Here is a 24,213-nt window from a genome sequence, read left to right on the forward strand (position 1 = left end):
CCATAGGTTAAAACATGTTCCTTCAGCTATAAGGAATTAGGGATGCTCAACCACGGTTTATAGTTCATCTAATGTCCTCTAGAGGCCATTCCCACAAGGCAAAGGGAACAAGAGTTGCTTTCCTGAAAGTTTTCTGAGCTGTACAAATTTAAGTTATATTATCTTATTCAAAAATAGTATATATTCAATTTTCTAAGCCTGAGGCAGAATTCTCCAGCATGTGGATTCTGTTTAAACTCATTGCCATTACCATGCACAAACCAATTGATCATTTCTTATTTTGTCAATCATGACACTTTAGTAGCAAATATCATGGGATCCGCAAGTTAATTTATCTTTAAATTACACAGCAAAGTGCATAAAGGTAAAGGACATATCTCCAATGTGGGTGATTACACATAGTTTCATGCTACCGCCAGTGACCTTTCTAGCAGGCAATGAATTAACCATGTCCCTCCCCAATTAAAAAAATCCCCCAGTGAGTCTCCACAGATGCAAGGGAAGCTCCATAAAACTTGACACTCACTGCTTTCTATATCTGGACACAATAGACCTTGAACCCAAAAGCCAGTTCTATTCACTCTTTGTAATCCATCCCATCTCTATAGATCAGCAAATGCCTTAGCTTCTGCCTGGAAATATCCTCTCCTCAAAATGTGTGGCAGTGTTTCAAAAGCAATTTAGTAACTTATTTAATATTTATTTCCTTTTTGTACTTTGTTACATTTATTAAGCCATTATTCTTATTAATCATTAGTAGTATGATTTTGCCCAGTACCCGGCTTGTATAAGCCTCAAAAGTGTGTATTAAGGCAGATATTATGAGTACTCCTATTTTATATAAGAAAAACTGAGGACCAAAAAATCTTAAGATATCTTCTCAAGGGCAAAATCCACAAGGTTCAAAATTAGAATTTGAGCCCTGGTATCTATGTATGCTCTGAACTTATAAACCCTACTACCTGCTGTGCAAGCAAAGGGAGACCCCTGGGAGGGGGATGAGTGTAAAACACAAACATGATCTTGTTGCAGAAGGCAGACTTCACCACTGCCTGGGGGCCTGTAATAAGGAGCAACATATGTCCAGGAAGATGAGTCCAGAGAAACTCTCTCCCTGGGGAAAGAGTGGTTGTATTTCCTCACCTGAAAAATTCCCTCTCAGGGGTGTCTGTAGCCAGTGCCTTTTATTTGGTAGTTCTGCTCCAAATGTGGGCTTTGAAGGCCCAATAGGCCTACTGAATATTTGGCCCATTACCTGATGTGAGGCAGGCTCATAGATTTTCTTTCGTCTTTCCTGTCTCCTGGGAATAGCTCTATTCACACACTAGTATGCCTCATCTCTTCCTGCCTCAGTGTTTTAAATGGGGATGTCAATATCACTGCACAGAGGCTCACGGGTCACCAGGGAATTGGCAATCCCATCTGTAATAGGCCCTTTACACTGAGGACACTGAATAGCTAAGGTGTAACGTACCAGAGGAAAAAGAAATGAAGCTTCGAGTGAAATCATTGTTTAAAACAGCATTTCCCAAATTATGCCCCATAGAATGCAGTCCTGTGAGATGCTCTGTTAAAATATTGATAATTGATGAACCATGGGTTTCGGAAGTTTTGCAAATGCTGTTTACTATATCCTTATGCTAGAGATTCACATTCTATGCTAGAATACTAAAGGCTCTGAGATGTCCTGCATTATGGACTTTAACTTCAATTTCTGAATTCATTTGGACACAGAACATCTCTTCAAGCCTCCCCTTTGATTTGTATAAGATCTATTAATAACTCACAGAATTAGCATTCCATGAATCACAGTTTAGGGAGCACTGATTTAAAGCACCTATTTTACTAACTGGAGTTTAAATAAAAATCTCAAAAAAAAAAAAAGCACCTACTTTAATTGCCTACTTTTAGACTGTCAGCTAATATCTAAAATTGTACCACTGGGAGGAAGGAAAAGTTCAATTCACAAGTTCTTTGTGTTCATAAATTGGGTATCAGAACAGCTGGATTGTCTTTCCTTTCAATTTTTTCTTACATTGCCTACATTCCAAGCAGGTACCAGCACTAACAGCCCTGGGACAGGAAGCAGCGATTGTGTCCCAAACACAGCTCTGGTGGCCACCTTTCTTTTTAGAAGAAAGGCTTCTCATTGATGCCTCTGGACTATGTCCCTTCTTTCCACTAATTTAGTTCAAATTATTTCACCAGGACTACTGCAGTAGTCACTTAACTGGTTTATCTACTCTCAGCTTCACCTTGCTCCCATCTAAATGGAATGCACATCAGTGACCGATTTGTTTTCCTAAAACACCACTTTGATCAAAGATGCCAGTGAGGATCAGGTTTCCTTACAGTCCTACCATTTTCTCTTTATTGCCCTGAAAACTATATTATCTTCTCATGGTTACAATGTAGCAGCTGCAGCTCTAGGCACCAGCGATGTTAAATAAAAATTTGTTTTCTCCATGTTATTGGTTGATTGTACCCCTTCAAAATTCTTATTTTGAAATCCTAATCCCCAGTGCCTCATAGTGCAGACTTATTTGGAGATAAGATTGTTACAGAGGTGGGGCTCCTGGGTGCTCAGTCAGTTACACATCTGCTTTCTGCTCAGGTCATGATCCCAAGACCCTGGGATTGAGCCCTGCATCAGACTCCCTGTGGAGCAGGGAGCCTGCTTCCCCCCTCCCTCTGACTCTACCCCTACTTGTACACTGTCTCTCTTTCTCTCTCTCCCAAATAAATAAATAAAATCTTAAAAAAAAAAAGATTGTTACAGAGATAATAAAGCCAAAATGAGGTCATTCAACTGAGCCCTAATTCAATATGACTGATGTCCTCATAAAAAGGAGAAATTTGGACACAGGGACACACACACACACACACACAGGGAGAATATAAAGATGACCATTTAAAACTGAGATAAACTTAGACCAGATCTTTAACAGCCCTCAGAAGGAACCACCCTGTTGGCACCTTGATTTCATACTTCTAACTCCCAGAACTGCAAGACCATAAATTTCTGTTGTTTAAGCCACTTAGTTTGTGGTACTTTGTTACAGCAGCCCTAACAAACCTATATGCTTCCTCTTCTTATTACTTTGGAAAATGTACTCTAGAGGTTTTGCCCCAGGCAGGAGAAAAATTCAAAAGTGCTACAGAGAGCTCAGGTGAAAGGAGGACTCAGAAGAAAACATTAGATCTGGCAAGTAAGGCTTCCAGGTGACTTTATTAAGAATAATTTCAGTAGAGATTTGATGCAAGACCAAGTGCATACTTCAATAGACTGATGAGCCAATAGTAGGTAAGGCACTAAGGCAGCATGGTTGGCGGTCATTCTATACTGTAAGTTGCAGGTCACCTACAATTACATATGGTCAGCAAAATAGCAAATGAAGAACTTGCACTGGGATGATGTCGCTAGTTCCACCACTGCTGCCATTGTGGTTTGCAAAATGGGAGATAGGTTACAAGATTAATGGGGTAACGAAATGGACTTAGTGGAAGAGGATTATGGATAATATTTTTCAGGTCCCATCCCTAAGAAAGAGAAATTTACTATGAATTCACACCATTAAGGCAATACTTCTTTCCTATTCCTTGCATTTCTTGTCTTATGAAGGGAGTCTGTTAGTGCCATAGCCCCGGCCTCCTGCCACTGCTCTCTTTATTCCACTTAGCGGAGGTAGAGTACATGCATTATCTGCAAGCCATGCTTGCTTTATCAGGACTTCCTTTTCCTTTTGAGAACCTGCCAACCCATGGAAAGCAAGACTTTTCCAGTGTTCCATGTAGGTCTTTATCATGTGTGGGGCATGATGTGCTTTGGGATTGCCCATGACTCAGTAGATAGATCTTTCTGCTGTGGGTGTTTGACTTATAGCGTGATTTAACTCTCACATTAAACTGTGTCTTCTGACTTAGTCATTACTGATAATGAAGTGATGATTGGCCCCCATCTGTCTTATGCCTTACTTTATTTCCTTGTTTCAAAAAAATAAGGTAGGGACAGGAGGCTCTGTTTAATGGGCTCTCTCATCCCCATGACCACACACATAGCCAAAGAAATTGAGTTTCCCTCTGGAAACCATCATCTACAAAGAATAGTTCAGACAGCAATCCAATTATCAGAGCAAAACATCTAACATTGTTTTTCCCATCCCATAAAATGGTAAAAATGTTCTGGAAAATCTACAGTTCATGAAAAACACTCAATACCATATGGACAATTTCTCTACTCTTCTAGCCCTCTTCCTTATTAAACCCAAACCACAGGGGGTGCCTGAGTGTGGGTGGATCAGTCAGTTAAGTGTCTGATTCTTGATTTCGGCTCAGGTCGTGATGTCAGGGTTGCAAGATGGAGCTCTACATTGGGCATGGAGTCTGCTCAAGATTCTCTCTCTCCCTCTGTGCCTCAATCCCACTTTCTTTCACTGTTTCTCTGTCTCTCTCTCTCTTAATAATAATAATAATAATAATAATAATAATTTAAAATAAACCTAAACCACAGATTTATAATGCAGATAGTTATCGCTGTGCTTCTCATTAATGACTGCTAAAGCAGCAATTACTATAATGTTTTACAAAATTTATTCACTAATTAGTAGTACTAATTCTTTTTATCTGCAAAAACCTTTTCCAGTGCTTCAAATATGAGGAGGGATTTGATACTTAAGCATAACAATAGTATTAAAGATTGACTAGATGGACTGAAAGAGGGATGGATGAGATAAATACATTAATGGTTTAAGAATCCTTGAAAAAAGGCAGATGGACTTGAGTGTCCTCAGCTACATCCTCATGAAATCATGAATAAATGTTCTTTCCATGAACCCATTGTGCTCAAGTTGGATTCTACAGTGTAGGCATTTACAAAATTCACATGTATCTCTGCATGAGTGCTTCCAAAATTCCAGGCTCACTTCCAGCTTGTCCATCGTCATTGCAGGCACCAACATCCCTGCTGCAGCAACTGCACAGATTCCCAAGACGAGTGGTTTTTCTTGGAAATGTTGATAAGCCCCAACAAAGACTAAATTAAGACTGTTCATGTCACCTCAGTACTCAGACCCATCTCCAAGGAAAGGAGCCCCATGCCTTAAGCACATCAACACCCTACTGAGCACCTTTGCACCAGGGAGGATTTGATCATAAAAGCAGAGCAGTGATGTAGAATAAGCAATTGTTATAGGGATTGGACCTGAAGCCATATGGTAGTTGGTGGAGGAGTTTGTAATTGAGTCTAAGTCAACAGAGGTCAGGCAGACCGCATCCATGATGGGTGTGGATAAGGGCAAAGATGAACTGGAACCCACATCTTTCTCCCAGCACCTAAAACCTGGATTGTGAGGGTGATATGCAAGAGAAGCCAGCACCCTTGGCCCTGGAGTTGTAGGCACACTTGGCCCAGGAATTGGAAAATCTGAAACAGGAGATTTAGTGAAAGCTGGAGTCACGGGAATGCTAGGTGCTTCTCCACACCAATAAGGTGAGTCAATAGATCAGCAGCAACGTACATGAGCTGACTCAGGATCTGATGCCTCATATTAACCTTCTGAGAATAAAAACTATACTGCCTAATCTCCACCTTCTAAGTGGCTCTTATGACTGTTAAGGGAATAGTCTTATGGGAGAAAATTTCTGTTTCAATTGCTACTGTTGCATGATAAATCACCCCAAAACTCAGTGGCTTAAAATAAGCACAATTATTTTATCATATCTCCGTTTGTATGGATCAGAGATTCAGAAGCACTTGGCTGGATGTTCTTACCTGGGCTCTCTCCTGCAATTGCAAACAATCTGTAACTGGATTTGAAAGAGCAAGAAGGTAGAGCAGCTGCAGGATGTAGCTCTAGGACCTCTCTGCATGGTCTGCCCATGTGGGCTACTTTTGGTCTCATTATATTTGGGCTGCTAGCAAGAATCTAGCATATTGTATTGTTTGAAACAGTGCACTCAGAGTCAAGGGAGGATGGGTGTTCACTTCTTTTTATGAGAGAGAGAGAGAGACAGAGAGAGAGAGACAGAGAGAGAGAAGGTGGAGGGGGCAAAAGGAGAGGGAGAGAAAGTCTTAAGCAGACTGCGTTGAATGCAGAGCTTGATCTCATAGGGCTTGATCTCACAACTTGAGCCAAAGCCAAGTTTAAGATATTCAACCAACCTTGCCACCTAGGCAACCTAGGGGTTTACCTATTGATGGGGAAGTGATAAGGTTCTAAAAGAGCACATGGGATAGGAGACATTGGAAGGTACAATTCTAACATATTTAATGTCCAAACAAATACATGGGGAATGTTAAAGAAATCAGCTCTTGAGCTTTTCCACCTTTCTTATTCCCCAGTAATTCTTGAAGCCAAACAATATCAATGATTAATATCAGGTTAATGTAAATTCTGTTTGTACTTCCTGACGTAATTGTGATATATCTCTAAGTGTGGTCATGATAATCTCGGCAATAAATATTTTTTGAAGATTGAGATGATGTGTATCCAGGAGATGAGACATCAGTGAAATAAAATAAAACCAACACTAAAATGATTATAAACAATTTTAAAGTACTCATTATTTTAACCTCTCTGGGCCTCCATTTTCTCGTCTATGAAATGAAAACATTCTACTTGAATGACTTTATCTGATCTTTCCCATATTTATTGAATATGCAATAAAGAAGATTAAAACACTCTGCAAGAACTATTAACTATTTTCTTACCAAATGATAAAACCAGTCTTGAGGAATGGTATTTTTGCCTATTCTTTCCTATAGTTTTACATGAGAAGTAAACAGCAATACTAAGAAATATAACTCTGTGTCCTTCCAATCGTTTTGATTTTCAGACATGTGCAGTGATTTTTATCTAAAGCTATGATTCAAAGATAAGCCAATTTTAAGAGATGGATATGGATTACTAAAATATTTACTGTTCAAAAAAGAAAAGAAAGCTGCTATAATTCTCCTATATTTCTCCTCATTATAACCCTCCACAATGTTTGCTCATATGGATCACAAATGAATCTTGGGAAAAAATCTAGCAGAGACTTTTGATTAAATGGTATGTTGAATAAACAATGCTGAGACATTTTAATGAGGTCAGATAAAAAGGCTCTGCTGAAAAGAAATATTTTAAAAATCACTTTGAGGCTCTATCCTTAAACCATTTCCTGGAGACTTGGGGCTCTATTTCTTCTTCTTGTGCCATTATTCAAAGACTTTCAAAACCCTCATTGGTTTTGCTACCATGAATGATCCAGGGCTCCTCAGCACATAGATTTCTATTGCTAGATTTCTGAAAAATTACTGAGGCCCATTCTAGTGAAATCCACATAAATAAACATCCTGTTCAAAATCAATGGCATTAAGTCACCTTTTTACAGAAATAAAAAACAATTAATAGTATGCCTATAGCTCTTTATGAAGCAATGCTAAGACATTGCTTCTTGCCTATGATGGTTGCTGATTGCCACTGAGTTATGGGACTTATAAAAGTCAATTAGAGAATTTTGAGACAAAGGACCAAAGACTTGAAAAGTGAAATGCACAGACCAAACTCATATAATCAATTAACAACTGTTGCTGAATCTGACTTTAATATGATTGGCTTGGAAATGAAGTAAGAGCATACGGGAAGAAAAATCCTTATCTATAGCGGGCATGCAAACAAGGGGAAAAAAGAATCAGAAGAAACCAACCAATGGCAGGCAGAGCCACTGAGTATGGTCAGCAAATAGAAGATTGGCATTGCATATAGAAGGGTTAGAATGGTTTGAGCTAATATAAAGGTCCAGGGTGACCTCATGGAGATTGGTGACGTAAGTAGAATGAAGTCAAGAAACCAAGACAGGGGGATCCCTGGGTGGCGCAGTGGTTTAGCGCCTGCCTTTGGCCCAGGGCGCGATCCTGGAGACCCGGGATCGAATCCCACGTCAGGCTCCCGGTGCATGGAGCCTGCTTCTCCCTCTGCCTGTGTCTCTGCCTCTCTCTCTCTCTCTCTCTGTGACTATCATAAATAAAAAAAAAAAAAAAAAAAAAAAAAAAAAAAGAAACCAAGACAGGCACGGGTGGCAACTGGGACATTGACATACCTACTAGGACCCCCCCACCCCAGATGATGGCAATATGCAGTGGAGAGAAAGGCTGTAAGTTTTCAAAGTATAACTGATTTAGAGGACTAAAGAGGAGGTCACCAGATGACAGGAACAATGGGGAGATGAGGACAATAGCTAGATGCAAGGGATCTCAGGGGACTAAGGGTTCTCTCAGGGGGTTGGAGACATACTGGTGTAGAATTGGCATGGGAAGTCTAGAAGTGGGCCACTTTCTGTTCTTGACATATTTGAGTCTTGGGAAAATGAACTCATATGCTTAAGTGGGCCACCCAGAACTGTAACCTCTGAGAAAAACAGGATTCAATGAAGACAACAAAATAAATGAATGTGCTTGTAAGAAATGATGATGTAAAGACATTTGTTCAACTTATAAGTGGAAATCTCCAAAAGGCAAAACAGAAAAATTTGAGAGGGTGGGTTGTGGTATAAACTTGGGTCCAGAGGTCTAAGGGTCTGAGGGATGGAACCAGGAAGCTAAAGATATAGCCAGCAACATAAAAGATAAAAATACAGAAGCATTTGCTGCAAAAAGAATACAGTCTATTTGATAAGACTGCTCTAGCAAATGTAGCTATTGTTAAAATAGTATCTCCATTACACAGATATTTTTATGTCCATATAGCAAGAATACACATAGACACTTTTAAAAGTTGTTCGCTATTTATTCAGGGATAAATCTTATCTCTTATTTAGATTGTAAGCTATTAAGAAAAGGACTATGTTGTGTTATCAGCATTATTAGCATTGATCAATATCCAACCAACAATCAATGTGCCCAACCAAATTAAGATTACCTGAGAATGCTCACCCACTTCTTTCTTTTTTTTCATTTGCTGAATATAAAATTAATATATTTTCTTATCTGAGACTCCTATGAATCTGTCACTGTGAGCCACCATGTTGATAATGAGGCTGAAGACAGCAAAGGCACCTCTCTTTCATTGAACTCACTGAATTCTCATTCCCGATTTCACTTCTGAAGCTTCTACTTCTACACCATAGCTCCTGTCATTGGTGATGTTCTACAAGATTGTCTCTTGCTAATTCCAACTATATTTCACCACTCCAGTCCCTGGAACTTGAAAATTCCCACAAAGCAAAACAATGGAATTAATCTAGGAAACAATTGTCTTTATTTCCAACAGTGCTCAGAAATCCAACAAGGAGAAGTGAGCCTGAGAAGCTTCTTTACAAGTAGTAAATCAGGAATCATTTGGATTCAGGTCCAAATACATAGTCCATTCTGATGAACTCCCATCAGAAGTGACTCCATCATTGGCACTGCTTATTGGTTAAAATTGTGAAAGGCAATTGTGAACACATTTCCCAGGAAAGGTGAAAATAGTCAAGCCAAGTGGTTTTAGTAATAACAGGTCATTGTTCTATCCTGGCTCCATAAGACCATTATGTTAGAAAAGGCAGGGCTTCCATCGACCTTGCACTAGTTTATTCCCATCTTCTGTCTGAATGATGCTTCTGGGCCTACTCAGAAAAGAGTGGCTTGAAGCAAGTACTTTTCTTTGCCCCACTCAAATCTTTAAATTCCTAAGTTTAACCTGTTCCCCTCATTTTTATCTTCAGTGCATATCCCTAGCAGGAGTACTATCTAAGTTTTATGTATATCCCTGGAGACTGAAAGACTATACTTTTTCAATCCATTACACAGCCATAAATACTGAATCTAAAACTGGTAGCTTTGATTTATTTTTTTTCTGTCTTGCATCAAAGCACATGCAACATGACAATGGAGTCTTTTGCTCCTAAGACTACTGTATCATACGGAATTCTTACTTCCTGGTTCCACTCAGCTGATAAGCCATATGGCACCAATGTATTGGGAAGAGTCTGAGCAAGCTTTTCCAAATACAAATTATTATTCATATTTTCCTAAATTATGCAAATGATACCATTCATTTTCCTACCTAATCCTCGCTGGAGATGCTCCAAGGTTTGAAATGAAAGAAATTCTTTCAGATATATGTAATCCACATTAATTGCTTTTGACAGCAAGGAGTGGGATGGTTAGATACTGCAGTAGTTAATACTTTGATCATTTCACCTCTGCAATAAACTTAGCTGGATGCAGTGCTCTAAAGAACAGCCATGCCAAAGCACTCTCATTGTAGAATCAAAATGCAAAAGTTCATATTTCTCCAATGGATTTTAATGTAAGTGAACTTAAGGCAGGTGAAGGAGAAAAGAGGATCAGAAGTGGGGGAAGACCTATCTAACATCTCTGGGGACAAAAACATTGATCTTGCCATTTAGTCTCTTCCTATGGAAAAAAAGGTCCAGTTTTCAAGCCTATGAGAGTTTGAATAAATTATCCTGCCTTTCCTCTATTTCTGCCTCTATTACCTCCAGTAGCCTCATTCTGCCCACTCCCCACCTCTGGTTTCTCACTCGTATCTCTACTTTTGCATTTGTTTTATTTTTATTTTTTTCTTTTACTTTTGCTTTTAATACTCTATTCATCCTCCAAGCCTTAATTCAAATGCCAAAAGGCTCATGGATTTTTTTTCTTCTTTCCCGAGCTAGAAATTACCTTTCTCTTCTCTATAATGTCATAACACATCCAAGCCCTGTAATAGCATTTATCCAGAAAGACCCTATAATTTAGTTATTGGTATTTATGTCTTACTTTCCTGAGGTTTATGTCTGGGGATCAAGGGAAAAGAAAAATCATAGCTTGACAAAAGCAAAACAAAAATTTAAAAATATTGCTTAGTGCAGGCACATAATAGATGCACAATTTTAAAAAATTCATGATTGTCTTAATGAATAAATGAATATCTACTTTGATAAATCATGAGCTCTGAGAAGGAGGAGACTATGTCTTCAAGATGTATATGGTACTTTCCAAACTCTACTCCCATTAAACAAAATCTAGTGGGGTGCCAGAGTGACTCAGTTTGTTGAACATCCAACTCTTGGTTTTGGTTCAGGTTGTGATCTCACAGTGGTGAAATTGAGCCCTGCGTGTGCCTCTGCACTCAGTGGAGAGTCTGCTTGAAGATTCCCTCCCTCTGCCCCTCTTTTCCATCTCTCTCTCTCTCGGATGAATAAACCTTTTAAAAAAATCTAGCAAGACATCTTACTCCTGATAGAGCTTAATGAACATAAGTGGGAATTACATTGAACTGTGATGGCGATAACGGGTGGTTGTGATGAGCCAGATATGATATGTAGTTACAGCAATGGACCTTAGACTTTCTGTCTCTGAGTTCGAGAACAATGGGAGTTCTTTGCCTCTCCTGAAAAAAAAAATTAATTGACTGGGGTTAGACCCAGGATGAAAGTCCTCTCTTAAGACATCTAAATTTTAATTCAACCATTATGGAAATATGTTCCCAAGAAAAAGAATGGCAAAGATTAAAAAAAATAAGTAGTTATGAATTTCATTTATACTGTTCATAAATAAAAGAATTGATTACAAGACAGTTGAAAAACAGAACATATGTTAGTTTCATAAGCTAAATTTAGACTGTTTGTAATTTCTTATAATTTCTACCATTGAATGTGAGGCATCACAAACTGTAGGTAAGGCAATTAAATGAAAGTAGTAAATAAATCTCCCAAACAAGCTGCCATATTTTTAATGGGGTCTATTTAACAGTCAATATGAACACAAAGACAAAGTGTTTTCACAAAAGCCACAATAATAGCAGCATAGTGAGTCATAAGGCAGAGAAAGTTTTCAATAAATATTTCTGGAAGGAATACCTCATGGCTATGAAATATTAACTACCCTAGAATCCTCTATGACCCAGTCATCATTTATGCACATTTATGACAACTGTTGAAACTCAAAGGAAAAAATTAACTTTCAATCATAATGCCTATCAAAACTTCATTCCACTCAATGCTTAAGAGTCTACTTGGTGTTTACATAGTTATTTAAACAACCAAAGCCCTAAAAATTCTGCAAATCATTGTATAATAATCTTTAAAATTTGTCATTGGAGCCACAGTGCACCCTAAAGGTCTTCTCTGAAGTCTAAAAAACAAACAAACAAACAAACAAACAAACAAACACAGCATGTCAGGATGTTTGGCTGTTTCTCTGACACATCATCTCGACCAATCCCTCTATCCTGACTTCAGTGACAGCATGGCTTTGGTTGATTCGGCATTAGTGACACTGATCTAGATATGCAGAGCCAATTGGAAAATGTGGATGTTGCTTTCCTCCTCTATACTCACAACCTGCATGAATAATGACTCATGAGTCCCTCCAGCTCTCCTTGCAGAGTATCAGCAATATATACATCTGCCCACCTTTTCAGGATTTCTAGGAAGATTAATGGGATAACTATAAAGCAGTCTAAAATGTTTGAGGATACAGAAGTCATAATAATAATAATAAATGCCATGACTCTGTGGTTCCTTTATATATTTTAATTGCACACTTATAATTTCTAGGACAAAAACAAAAAAAAATACGTCAATTCTAATGGGTGAATCATGAAAGAATTTAGTCCCATTTCTATGGCAAGTCCTATCAACCCAATATGATGGACATTTTGACTTTGTTCACCTCCCTAATGGGTGGGGGGCTGAGTCAACGGTGATTTTTCTCTGGTCATTAAGATGACCAATGTTTCAAACCTATTTAATCAACATGCTGCCTCATGCCGATATAGAATTAAATTCTTTTTTTTTAATTTTTTTATTGGAGTTCAATTTGCCAACATATAGCATAACACACAGTGCTCATCCCGCCAAGTGACCCCCTCAGTGCCCATCACCCAGTCACCCCAATAGAATTAAATTCTAAACCTGCAAGCAGATACTTCCAAAAGGAGTCCTCTACCATCTGTGAATTATTATTGCTTCGTGCAAGGAACCTCTTCATTCATCGTTTTCTAAACTTAAGTTATTCTTGTACCACTTTCCAATTTTCATCATGTCTATGATACCACCTGTAATGTAAATTACTTAAAATATTTCTTTATATCTTTAAGCAATACTATCCACAAAATAAGGTTTGAGGTGTTAGTTAGAATTTCATACATGAAATAAATACTTTACTTCAAAACTTCCTCCACTTATGATGGGGTTACATCCCAATAAACCCATAATAAGGTGAAAATACTGGAAGTTGAAAATGCATTTTAACACACCTAACACCGTAGCTTCACCTAGCCTATCTTAAATGTGCTCAGAACACTTATATTAGCCTAAATAGGGCAAAATCATCTTACACAAAGCCTCTTTTATAATAAAGTATTAAATACTACATGTCATTTATTGAATACTGTATGGGAAGTGAAAAACAGAATGGTTGAATGGGTACAGAATGGTTGTAAGTGTATCAGTTGTTCACCCTCATGATTGCACAGCTCATTTTGAGTTGTGGTTTGTCGGCATTGGTAGCATCAGGAGAGAGTATTGTACTGCTTATTACAAGGCCAGGAAAAGATAAAAATAAAGCATATTTCTACTGAATCCATGTCACTCACACACCATCACAAAGTTGAAAAATCATTAAGTCAAATCATCTTAAATCAGAGACTACTGTATAAAAATTAAAAAGTGCTACCAGAGATCTTTTTTAAGATTTTATTTACTTATTCGTGAAAGACACAGAGGCAGAGACACAGGCAGAGGGAGAGGCAAAGGGAGAAGCAGGCTTCCTATGGGGAGCCCAATGCAGGACTCAATCTCAGGACCTTGGGTTCATGCCCTGAGCGGAAGGCAGATGCTCAACCACTGAGCCACTCAGGCATCCCAACCAGAGATCATTTCAGACAACATCACAGTTATATACGCCATATTCTGAGGAATATTCTTTGAATATATTACTGAAAACCAAACTACTTATGAAGAGGTTCAGGATTTGTACCAGCATTACATTCACATGAATCCTGTAATGTCTGGGACATATTTATTGAGCACATTATTCTTTTTAAAAAAAAAAGTACGACCAATTAGTAAATAAATAAATGTACAATCATTAACTCTTATGCTTTTTCTGCTCTTCCTTTGTGCATATACTAAAAGATACATGTTGATCATTATCAAATGCTTGTACACCCCTTTCAAAAAAGGTTGGACTGTTAAACTAAATATAACCTAAGGTCTTTTTTTTTTTAGCTCTATTTCCTGTAGCCCATAATTAATCCATCCTAAAGATTTAATGTAAAGGAATATTAGAGGCCTGGTCTCATAAGCTTCCTCAAAAGTGCTTTACAAGTGTCTCCTAAACTAAATTCCAATTTCCTTTTTTGAATATATAAAATTAATATTGTATTTGGAAAATGTACACCCCATAATCATACAATAAATAAACAATTTTCTACCAAAGAATGGCCTCAATGTTTGGCTTTGAGGAAAATAGCCAATCTCATTCATCACCTGAGCAGACAAACTGGGAATTTATAGAAGAGAACAATAGTTATAATTTCTAAATGTTCTCTGAGAGGGTAAATTAAACTCAGCCTGCATTCCAGTCCTTGCCAGAGGAATTCTACCGAAAGACAAGAGAGCTAAAATAGTTTTAGGAACAGCAAACTTTAGGGAGACTCACATTCATTCTCTGTATTACTTTCCTATTGTTTATCTTTTAATTTGGATATATTTGCTTACATGTAAGCCTTGCCAGTTATTTTTATAGCCCAATATTTTTTATTTCTTACATTGCCTGAAAGCTTAGAGAATTTTCTCTAGAGAGGTAGTACGTGTTCATCTCTATGTTCTTCTAATTTTTTTCCTAACCAATGTCACTATAATCATTTGTTCTCAACCCAATACATGTGTTTATTCATTTGCTCATAAAGCTGAATGGGAAAGTCTTCTAAGGCTTTTTGGCTCTCTATGACACATTCCATGCAGAGAGTGAATTGTCCATGTGGCATCCCTCAAACCTCTAAAAGTATAAGGATGGATTCCTACTGTAGAGTTAACAAGTGCTAGAGGGCATTCTTTTCAGTACGTTATTATTTTTCTCATTATATGTGGTCATTAGAAACAATGTAAATAAAGCCAAAGGAATATAATTGAAAAAAATTGGCAATTAAAGCCACTCAATTACAAACCAACCCATGGGATACCATACTGATGTAATTCTTCTATGAAAAGACCCTTATCTTTTTTCCCCATTTTTGGGGGGTTAAAATGTTAAATTTAATCATGTTTGTGATCATTCTTCTGTACATGATTTTGTATCCTGTCTTTCCTGTAATATAATAACATAATACTTTATATTATTACAAGTTATCTACATACATTTTTAACATCCACATGGTATTTCATTTGATAACTGAATCACATTTAACCTAAGATTATCCATTTTTAAACTCTTAGTTTATTTCCAAATTTGTATAGTATAAACAATAAATGTCTTCTCTTGCAAATCTGAGATTTCTGGTTTTTGTTGTAATTATTTTAGTATTATTTTTCCAAAAGTAGAATTATTAGATCAGTAGGTCAAATCATTTTTATGGATCTTGACAAATATCACTAAATTTCTTTCTTTGCAAGGCTTGTGTAAATTTACTTTCCCATCAGCATTATATATAAGGCCTTTTCCCCTTTGAGAGGGTAGGATTTTTTTTTATTGAGTTTTGCAAATTTGATAGGAGAAAACAAAATAAAACCTTACTTTTATTTTGTATTTTTTAGTTTATAAATTGAATTTTTGCCTATAATCATATTAACCTGATGAACTTTTTTATAAATTAACTGATACTTTTTTTGCCCAGTTATTTGACGTCTCATTTTTATAACAATTTGTATTACCTTTATATATATAAAATATTCACTCATTCTGCAATACATTCTGTGAATATTTTTCCCATTTCATTTTTTACCCTTTAATTTAGACTTAATTTGTTTATATATAGTTATACATTTGTGAGTTATTTCATTGTTCTTTCACTGAAACCCAAAAACTCTCCCCTAGAGAGCTGATAAATATTAATTTCTATTTTCTCTCTTTTTCTAACACTTTATTATTTATTTTAAAATTTCTTACTACCAACAAGGACAAAATCTTGGATAGAATATCTAAAAATCACTTTGGAAGAAAAGATCAGCTTCTGGGTATAAGGTTTAGTCATCAAGTGTTCTTAGGTATTTTGGTAACCCATGAATTACTAAACCTAGCCATTTTGAACATCAACCTAGAAATGACTACAGACTACTACTATTTTGATTATTCAAAGCTCTGTACCATGCAATGTTGGAAAAAGAAATGGGAGGAGAATGTAACAACATAACCTTGTGTAACCAATCCCACATCTTATATGCAATTCCTCTGCAAGTAATGGCAAAAAATGATATGACAATCCTTAATCTGGGTTCTTACTCTTCCTATAGGAGATAGTCACTGAGCACTGTAGTCCGTTTTAAGTACCTAATAGAAGAAAGACTCTAAGTCATGGCTTTTATGTTTTAGAGAGAAAATGTTTACTCTGTACCATATTATATGGTATACCCAAACTAATTTTATTTTGGGTGCTTTGTAATGGTACTTTTCTCTAATCGAACCAGCCATGATTAGTCCAATGATCCATCTTCTGAATGGTCAGTCTGAATACCAGAATCAATGCCATCACTCATGGGTGATAGAGGAGATTTGTTTATAATGCATTTAACAGATTTTCTCTGAACACTCTTTGTGCCAGACCCTTCTCTAAAGACTAAAGATCCAAAATATAACTAGTGCATTAACCTTGTTCTTTAGGACAGTGATTTTTTAATCTGATGGATGGATTTTTGAGGTATATATTCCCAGACTCCATCTCAGATCCACTAATTCAGTGCAGAGCATAATAATATTTGTGTTTTAAATTCCTCATGGTAACTTTGATGAGTCAGAAAGGAAGACCTCTCTTTAAGCTCAGAGAGCAGTGGATCTCTATTTCTTCAGATCTTAGAAGGTAATAGGAATAAACTTCCATTTACTGGTCATTAATCTAAAGTTAGAGCCTTAACATATAGAATCTCATACACTTCATATTATATTTAAAAATTAATCAAAGTTGCCCCCATCTCATGGATAAAGACACTGATCTTAAGAAAGGTTCAGGAAGTTGCCCAGGGTAAATATCTGTAGTGAGTGGGCCTGTGATTCTAATTCAGAGTTCTCTGATATTAAAGTCCACATGAGAGAAAACACACACACACACACACACACTCACACACACACACACCATTTGGATTAATTGGATTGGGAATTCTTGAGAATTAAATTAAAAAGTTTAAGTATTTTAGTCAAGGCTGCATATTTCAAAACCGACCCATACATCAGAGAGTGGTGGCGAATGACTCCAAACTCTTTTGCTGGGGTTTCTAGTTTTATTTGTGTTGAAACTTTACATAACCCATCATGTCCTTCCAGGTTGATATTAATCTTCTCTTCCAACTACATCATAAACTGTAGGTTATATTTGCTTTCTTGATTGGTCTGGCAACTGACTCCTTCAAACAACTTTCAGGGAGCAAAGAAAATACAACCACTTTTCATCTATGACTATTTCCAAAAGGAAAAAAAAAAAGTGTTTTGTTCCCTTCAATAAAGAAAAAGGCACAGCAAAAACTATAGTCATGTAGCCATATCTCCTTGTCAGCAACATGGAACTCCATGAGTTACACCAACTGAAAAAAAAGATTCATCCCCCACCCCCTTTTGAAAAACAAAACATTTGAAGATGTGCTTTCTCCCCATGGGCACAATCACTAGATGTCTTTACCTTTGCAAAAAATTGCTTCTCACAACCAGACTTATCCTTAGCATGAATATAATTATCTTTTCATATAAGCTATTTGAATGTCAGAGTAGGCAAGGATTTTATAAACCAAGTATTAATGGATCAACTTCATGTTACATGTGAAAAACTAAAATTCTGATACCTTGCTTTCAGGAAGTGTTTATCAGTGCAATCCCAATCATCAATAAATTTTATTGAGCAATGGTTGTATGTAAGACACTTAGCTAGGTGCCACGGGAAACAGAGAAAACTAATGTAATCTCTAATCTCTAAGAATTGACACAAGTATTCACACACACACACACACAAAAACATATTTCTATGAACAAAGGATGAACATTCAATGCTAAACTACAGTTTTTCAAAACTGAATAGTATTCCACATCTTTTTTTAATGTCAAAGATTCTTTAACATCAACATAAAATGCTCTCATACTGTAATACATATGTTCTTTAAATATATGCAAACCTGAAATTATGTACAAATATCTCATGTTTAGTGCACTTATAAAGCTGTAAAACCAGGGATGCCTGGGTGGCTCAGCAGTTGAGCATCTGCCTTTGGCTCAATGTGTTCCCGGACTCCCAGGATCAAGTCCCATATCGGGTTTCCTGCATGGGGCTTGGTTCTCCCTCTGCCTATGTCTCTGCCTCTCTCTCTCTGTGTCTCTCATGAATAAATAAATAAAATCTTTAAAAAAGCTGTAAAACCAAATCAAATTTAGCAACTAAATCCAAACAAAAGTACAAAAACCAGTAACATTTAAATCAACAATACTGGGACACCTGTGTGGCTCAGCTGTTGAACATCTGCCTTCAACTCAGGGCATGAACCCATGTCTTGGGATCAAATTCCACTTTGGGCTCCCTGTGAGGAGTCTGCTTCTCCCTCTGCCTATGTCTCTGTCTCTCTCTCTGTGTCTCTCATGAATAAAATCTTTAAAAAAATAAAAAATAAATCAACAATACTAATTTAGTGAGATGGACAGTGTTATTTTACTGAAACTGAACTTCTACATTCTGTGTGAGTATAGTCTTGAGGGCTTCCATGCAAGTTCTTTGGAATCCTTCTTTCCATGTCATTGGACTATACAACCATTTATGTTCCCCAATTTTTTTTTTTCACAGGAAAGCCACTTTTCTCACAACATCTCCTGAATTATTTGGCTTTCAGTTGTTATGAACCTACTTTATATTTAGTTAATACCTGCTCCAGTATTCACAGAGGAATCCTGGTGCCAATGAGATCACAAAATCATATGCAAGCTTGCCTACACAGTGAAATGGTAGAGGGGGGTCAGTTATTTCTACACAATCTAACTGATCAAGCATATGCTTTTATTAAATTTTTTAGATAAAAATCAAGGTGAAAGTATTTAAATGTCTCCCTCTTTTGCTAAACAAACCAAAACAATAAAAATAAAAATGGACACATTAGAGAATATGTGATCAGACATGCAGAAGCACACAGATTCATGCTGAAAAATGCTCACAACTCAACACATTTTCCAGAAAAAAAATATGACAAGATAGAGAAGTCACCTAGCAGGATAGTGAAAGCAGGTTCCAAAAGGACTTCCCAACTATGTGTAGAATTTTAAGTAGATGTACAAAGAGAGAGCTTTCCAGAGCAGAAGTGATGTGAAGAAAATCAAAGAAGCAGGAAACTTTCAGACATGCTTGGGGATAGTGAGTGGACCAGTTAGCCGGAATATTCTAAAAGGGACACAGTGATTTAAATTTGCAAAAAGAGAATTTGCCCCCAAAGTATGGTAATTCTAAGTAATGCTCAGACAGAAGCATAAGTTGGTGAATAGAGAATTAAAGTATTTTAATCACTAGTAATGAAGGATGTCATGCAAAGGGTGTTTGTGGGCTCCAATCACCTCTGTTTCATTTCATATTTGCTGCTAAAGTCAATTCAGCTTCTTTTTTATTGAGACATAGTTTACATACCCTAAAATGCACTCCTTTTTAAGGCTGAGTAATACACCATCAGAGAGCTATGCCACATGGCAGGTATGTCTGTTTGCTTAACTTTTACAACGTGATACCAAAATCTACTGGTATCATCTAGTTGGGGAACAGAGCTCTTCCTGCTTATGTAGGAAGGAAAGCAGAGGTGATATATACTTCTCTGTTCATACTCCCATTTAACTTCTAAATCTATGGGAAATTTAATTTTTCCTTTAGTAACCCCCCTTGATTCTAAAGATATACTTTTTAATAAGTTATGTTATTTTGATTAGCTGTTTTCTATTTTTCTTAATATGCGTTAGCCATCAGGGGAGTGGCAAGGAGCCCTCCTAAGTACTGACATACCATCTGATTAGACAGGTCCTGCCTTTTCAAGCACTATTTTGCATTTTGGTGATTTAATAAGGAATAATAGGATTCTGAGAAGGACTTCTCTGTTCCTCTGGACCAGGTCACAAAGGTAGGACATATGAGTCAAGTATTCTACACTCTAAAATAAGATTCAAACATTTATGGGACAAAAGTCCTTTCCAGGACTTTATAGTGTATATTGGAGGGTGGGGGATAAATTACTTTGCTATGTCAGTATAATTGAGCAAACACCACTACCCAAGTCTGATGAATGGGGGAGAACTGGAAAATTGTCAGAGACATGACTTATTAACCTGGGAGAGTAAGTGTGCACATCTGCCTCCCTGCCATGGGGAAAGTAGATGTTTCTTCCAAATGTTTCAAATGAGAGGGTCTGTCTCCAGGAGAGCAATTTGCAGAGATTATAAGGTTAGTGCTTCAGGAAAGGAAGAATCGCATCTTATTGGTTTATTGGAATATCTGCTTATGTGGTGGACCAGCTAAGTGTTCTCTCAACCTATTTGAACAGAAGCATACAGGAAACACAAGAGAAGTCAAAGAACAGAGTATGGCACCAGAGCACTCTGAACACCCTCTGTTTGTTGTGGCAAGGAGACCTGAGTTTTCTATGAATGAGTGAAAGGAACACCACGCGAGGAAGCCTGACTGTGCTGGCTTGTTAGAGTCCCACCCCAAGAAGGCTGGCACACTGGGCAAAGGAATGCAGCAACCAGGAGCTGTTAGGTGGACCCCTCGAGGGAGAAGCTGAGAAGTCAGGAGGAAGAAATGGGGTGAAACTGGAGCAGATCTCCCAATTAGGGAATCTTAACAACGGAGATGTCTCTAATAACCCCTGGATAGCTTACACATGCATTCCATAAGAAAGCCAACATCTAGATACCTGTAGAATTTGACAAAGAAGCCAAAATAGGACCAACAGGATGCTAGTTATACAAGATCATTTCTTGTCTCTCTCAGATTTCCACTCCTCAAGCTTATATCACAGGAGCTGCAATCAGAAGAGAAGCAAATGGAGAAAATGCCCCATGTGCCACTTACAACCTCTCTCTTGGGTTGCAAATTTATTAGATTGAAATCTTATATTACAGAAAAGGAAGATGATAAACATTTAATGAGGGTATGAGGGTTGGACGAAATTGGATTAGACTGGACTTTTCAATGATGGCAACTGATAGATAACCTATGAAATCTGTCACACACACCCCCTACAAAAGGGAAGGGCTAGAGCTCATGGGTAGCTCAGTTGGTTAAGCATCTGCCTTTGGCTCAGGTAGTGATCCTGGGATCCTAGGATCCTGGGATATGGATGGAGTCAGGGTCCCTGCTCAGTAGGGAGTCTGTTTCTCCTTCTGCCCCTCCCCTGCTCGTTTTTTTTTTTTTTCCTCTCTCTCTCATATAAATAAAATCTTTAAGAGAAAAAAAGATATGACAAGGGCAGATTCAACATGAGAACAGAAGTAGAAAAAAAAAAAGAATCACCTCATATTGGTACCTCATCACATTCAGACTTCAATGAGTTCCTAACCCAAGAAAAAAAAATAGGAAAGCTATTAAATTCTATTTCACTGGGTTGTGGATCAATGAATTTGAGCATTAACAGAGCTGAGTTTTAATCTTGTCTCTGCCCTTATCAGCTGGGTGTCCCTGGACAAATTATATAAATTGTTCTGTATGTTAATTTTTCATCCATAAAATTGGGATATTACCAACCTCATCAAGTCGTTCATGGGGTTATATGAAAATAATTGACAGGGAATCTGGCAGGTATGTCTGTTTGCTTTTTTTTTTTTTCCCCATATCCTCTTCTGTTTTTTCCTTAATACACACACATAGAGTATTTTTTAATATATAAAATGTTGGAATCAGTTGACGTATAATTTTGTGTTTTGTTAATTTGCTTCATAGTTTAGAGCTTTTCACATATTGAAATTGCCACGCATATTATCATTTTAATATGCTAAAAGAAGCCATCAGTTGTTAGACAGTTTGCTTAGCTCATTCCCTTTTGTAGGAAGTTTGGGTTGTTTCCAAGCTCCTTCCTCCCAATACAAATTGTGATGTTGCTAACAATAAAAAGAAATTACTTAAACACTTTACCCATCCTTAAGAAGAAAAGGGCTTAGCCAGTCATTATTACATTGAGATATCACTTCCCAAATGGAATTATTTATTCTATCAATTAATATTTTTATTGGCATCTCTTGAACATGCTGATATCCCTAGAATACCTGGACCTCTAATTGGAAAAAAAGAAAGAACGAAAGAAAAGAAGGCTTCCTCTTGACTCATGAGTCTTCACTTCTTCTCTAGAGAACACTGATTTATTTAATTTGGTCTGGTTAAAAGGAAACTCCCCATGAGTTTTCCCTGGGATTTTCCAAAGACCCTTCCCAATTTAGACTCCAGATTAAATAGCCTGTAATAATTTCATGCCAGAGTATAGCAGAACACACCGATTTAGTTCTATTAGTGCTTTTTACCTGTATTTCAGCTTCCTCTTCCCCAAAAGGCTGAAATGCAGTTTATCTTTCCCAAGGCTACTGTAGAAATCTCTTCCTCCTATCTGCCATCTGCTTTAATACTGTCTTTCGTCCCAAACCCCACTTGCTCAGTTTCTAATTACTATCAACTTACCCATTCAGGTAGCTGAAAGTCTTTTGAATAAATTACACACTACCATACATTAAAAAGCATATCAGGAAAATCCACTATTCCTATCATGCAAAGGGTGTTTGTGGGCTCCAATCACTTCTGTTTCATTTCATATTTGCTGCTAAAGTCAATTCAGTTTCTTTTTGGTTGAGACATAGTTTACATACTCTAAAATGCACTCCTTTTTAAAGCTGAGTAATACACCATCATAGAGCTATGCCACATTTTGTTTATCCATTTATCACTGGATGGACTTTTAGATTGTTTCTACCGTTGGGCTTTTATGAATAACACTGCTATGAATATTTGTTTATAAGTTTTTATGTAGGCATATGTTATTTTTCTTGGATATATACATAGGCATGGAATTGCCTGGTCATATGCTAAGACTGTCCTAATCCTTGAGGAACTGACAGACTGTTTACCAAAACAGCTGCACCATTCTGCTTTGTTATCAACAATATATCACTGTTCCCATGTCCCATATCTTACCAACACCTTTTATTGTCTGTTTTTCTAACTATAGCCATCCTAGTGGGTGTGAAGTGATATCTAACTGAGGTTTTGATTTTGATTTACCCAATGGCTAAAGGTGTAGTAAGGCTGAGCATTTTTTCATATGGTGATTAGCTACTTGTACATCTTCATTGCAGAAATGGCCATTAAAATAATTTGCTTATTTTTTAGCTGGGTTATCTTTTTACTTGTGATATGTAAGTGTTAGTATAGTTATCAGATGTATGATTTGCAAGTATTTTTCCCATTCTGTGGATAGTCCTTTCACTTTATTGATAATATCCTTCAAAGTACAAAAGATTTACATTTGATGAAACTCCATTTATCTATTTTTTCTTTGTTTACTTCTACTTATGGTATCATATTCAAGGAACCATTACCTAATCCAGTCGTAAATATATATATTTAAGTTTTCTTCTAAGAGTTATATACATTTCATTTTGATCATTGATCCATTTGAGTTAATTTTTGTATATAGACTAAGACATAGTTTCAAACTTATTAGTTTGCATGCGGATATCCAGCTATCCCAACACCATTTGCGAAGACTATTCTTTTCCCTTATTGAACTGTCTTGACGCTCTTGTCAAAAATCAATTGAACCAATTCTTTCTGGACTCTCCGTTCCATTCCATTGACCTAAATGTATGTCTTTACGCCAAGACTATATCATCTTGTTTACTGTAGCTTGGTAGTGAGTTTTGAAATATGGAAGAGTAAATCCTCCACCTTTGTTCTTCTTTTTCAAGATTGCTTTAGCTCTTCTGGGTCCCTTTAATTTCCATGCAAATTATCAGCTTTTCAATATGTGCAAAAAAAGCAGCTAGGATTTTGACAGGGACTGCATTAAACATACACCAATTTGAGGAGACTGCTTTCT

The 24,213-nt window shown here is 37.0% G+C and overlaps 1 long non-coding RNA gene across 1 annotated transcript in view; it reads left to right on the forward strand.

Moving 5' to 3' along the window:
* Positions 1-5,246: 5,246 nt before the first annotated feature.
* The window catches only part of LOC140610253 (uncharacterized), a 72,892-nt gene continuing 53,925 nt past the window's right edge, over positions 5,247-24,213 (forward strand). The window contains exon 1 of the long non-coding RNA XR_012011984.1: positions 5,247-5,488. This is a non-coding gene — a long non-coding RNA (uncharacterized lncRNA). The remainder of the gene's footprint in view (positions 5,489-24,213) is intronic.

Source organism: Canis lupus, chromosome 2 (assembly GCF_048164855.1).
Source record: "Canis lupus baileyi chromosome 2, mCanLup2.hap1, whole genome shotgun sequence".
In the NCBI taxonomy this organism is placed as follows: domain Eukaryota; kingdom Metazoa; phylum Chordata; class Mammalia; order Carnivora; family Canidae; genus Canis; species Canis lupus.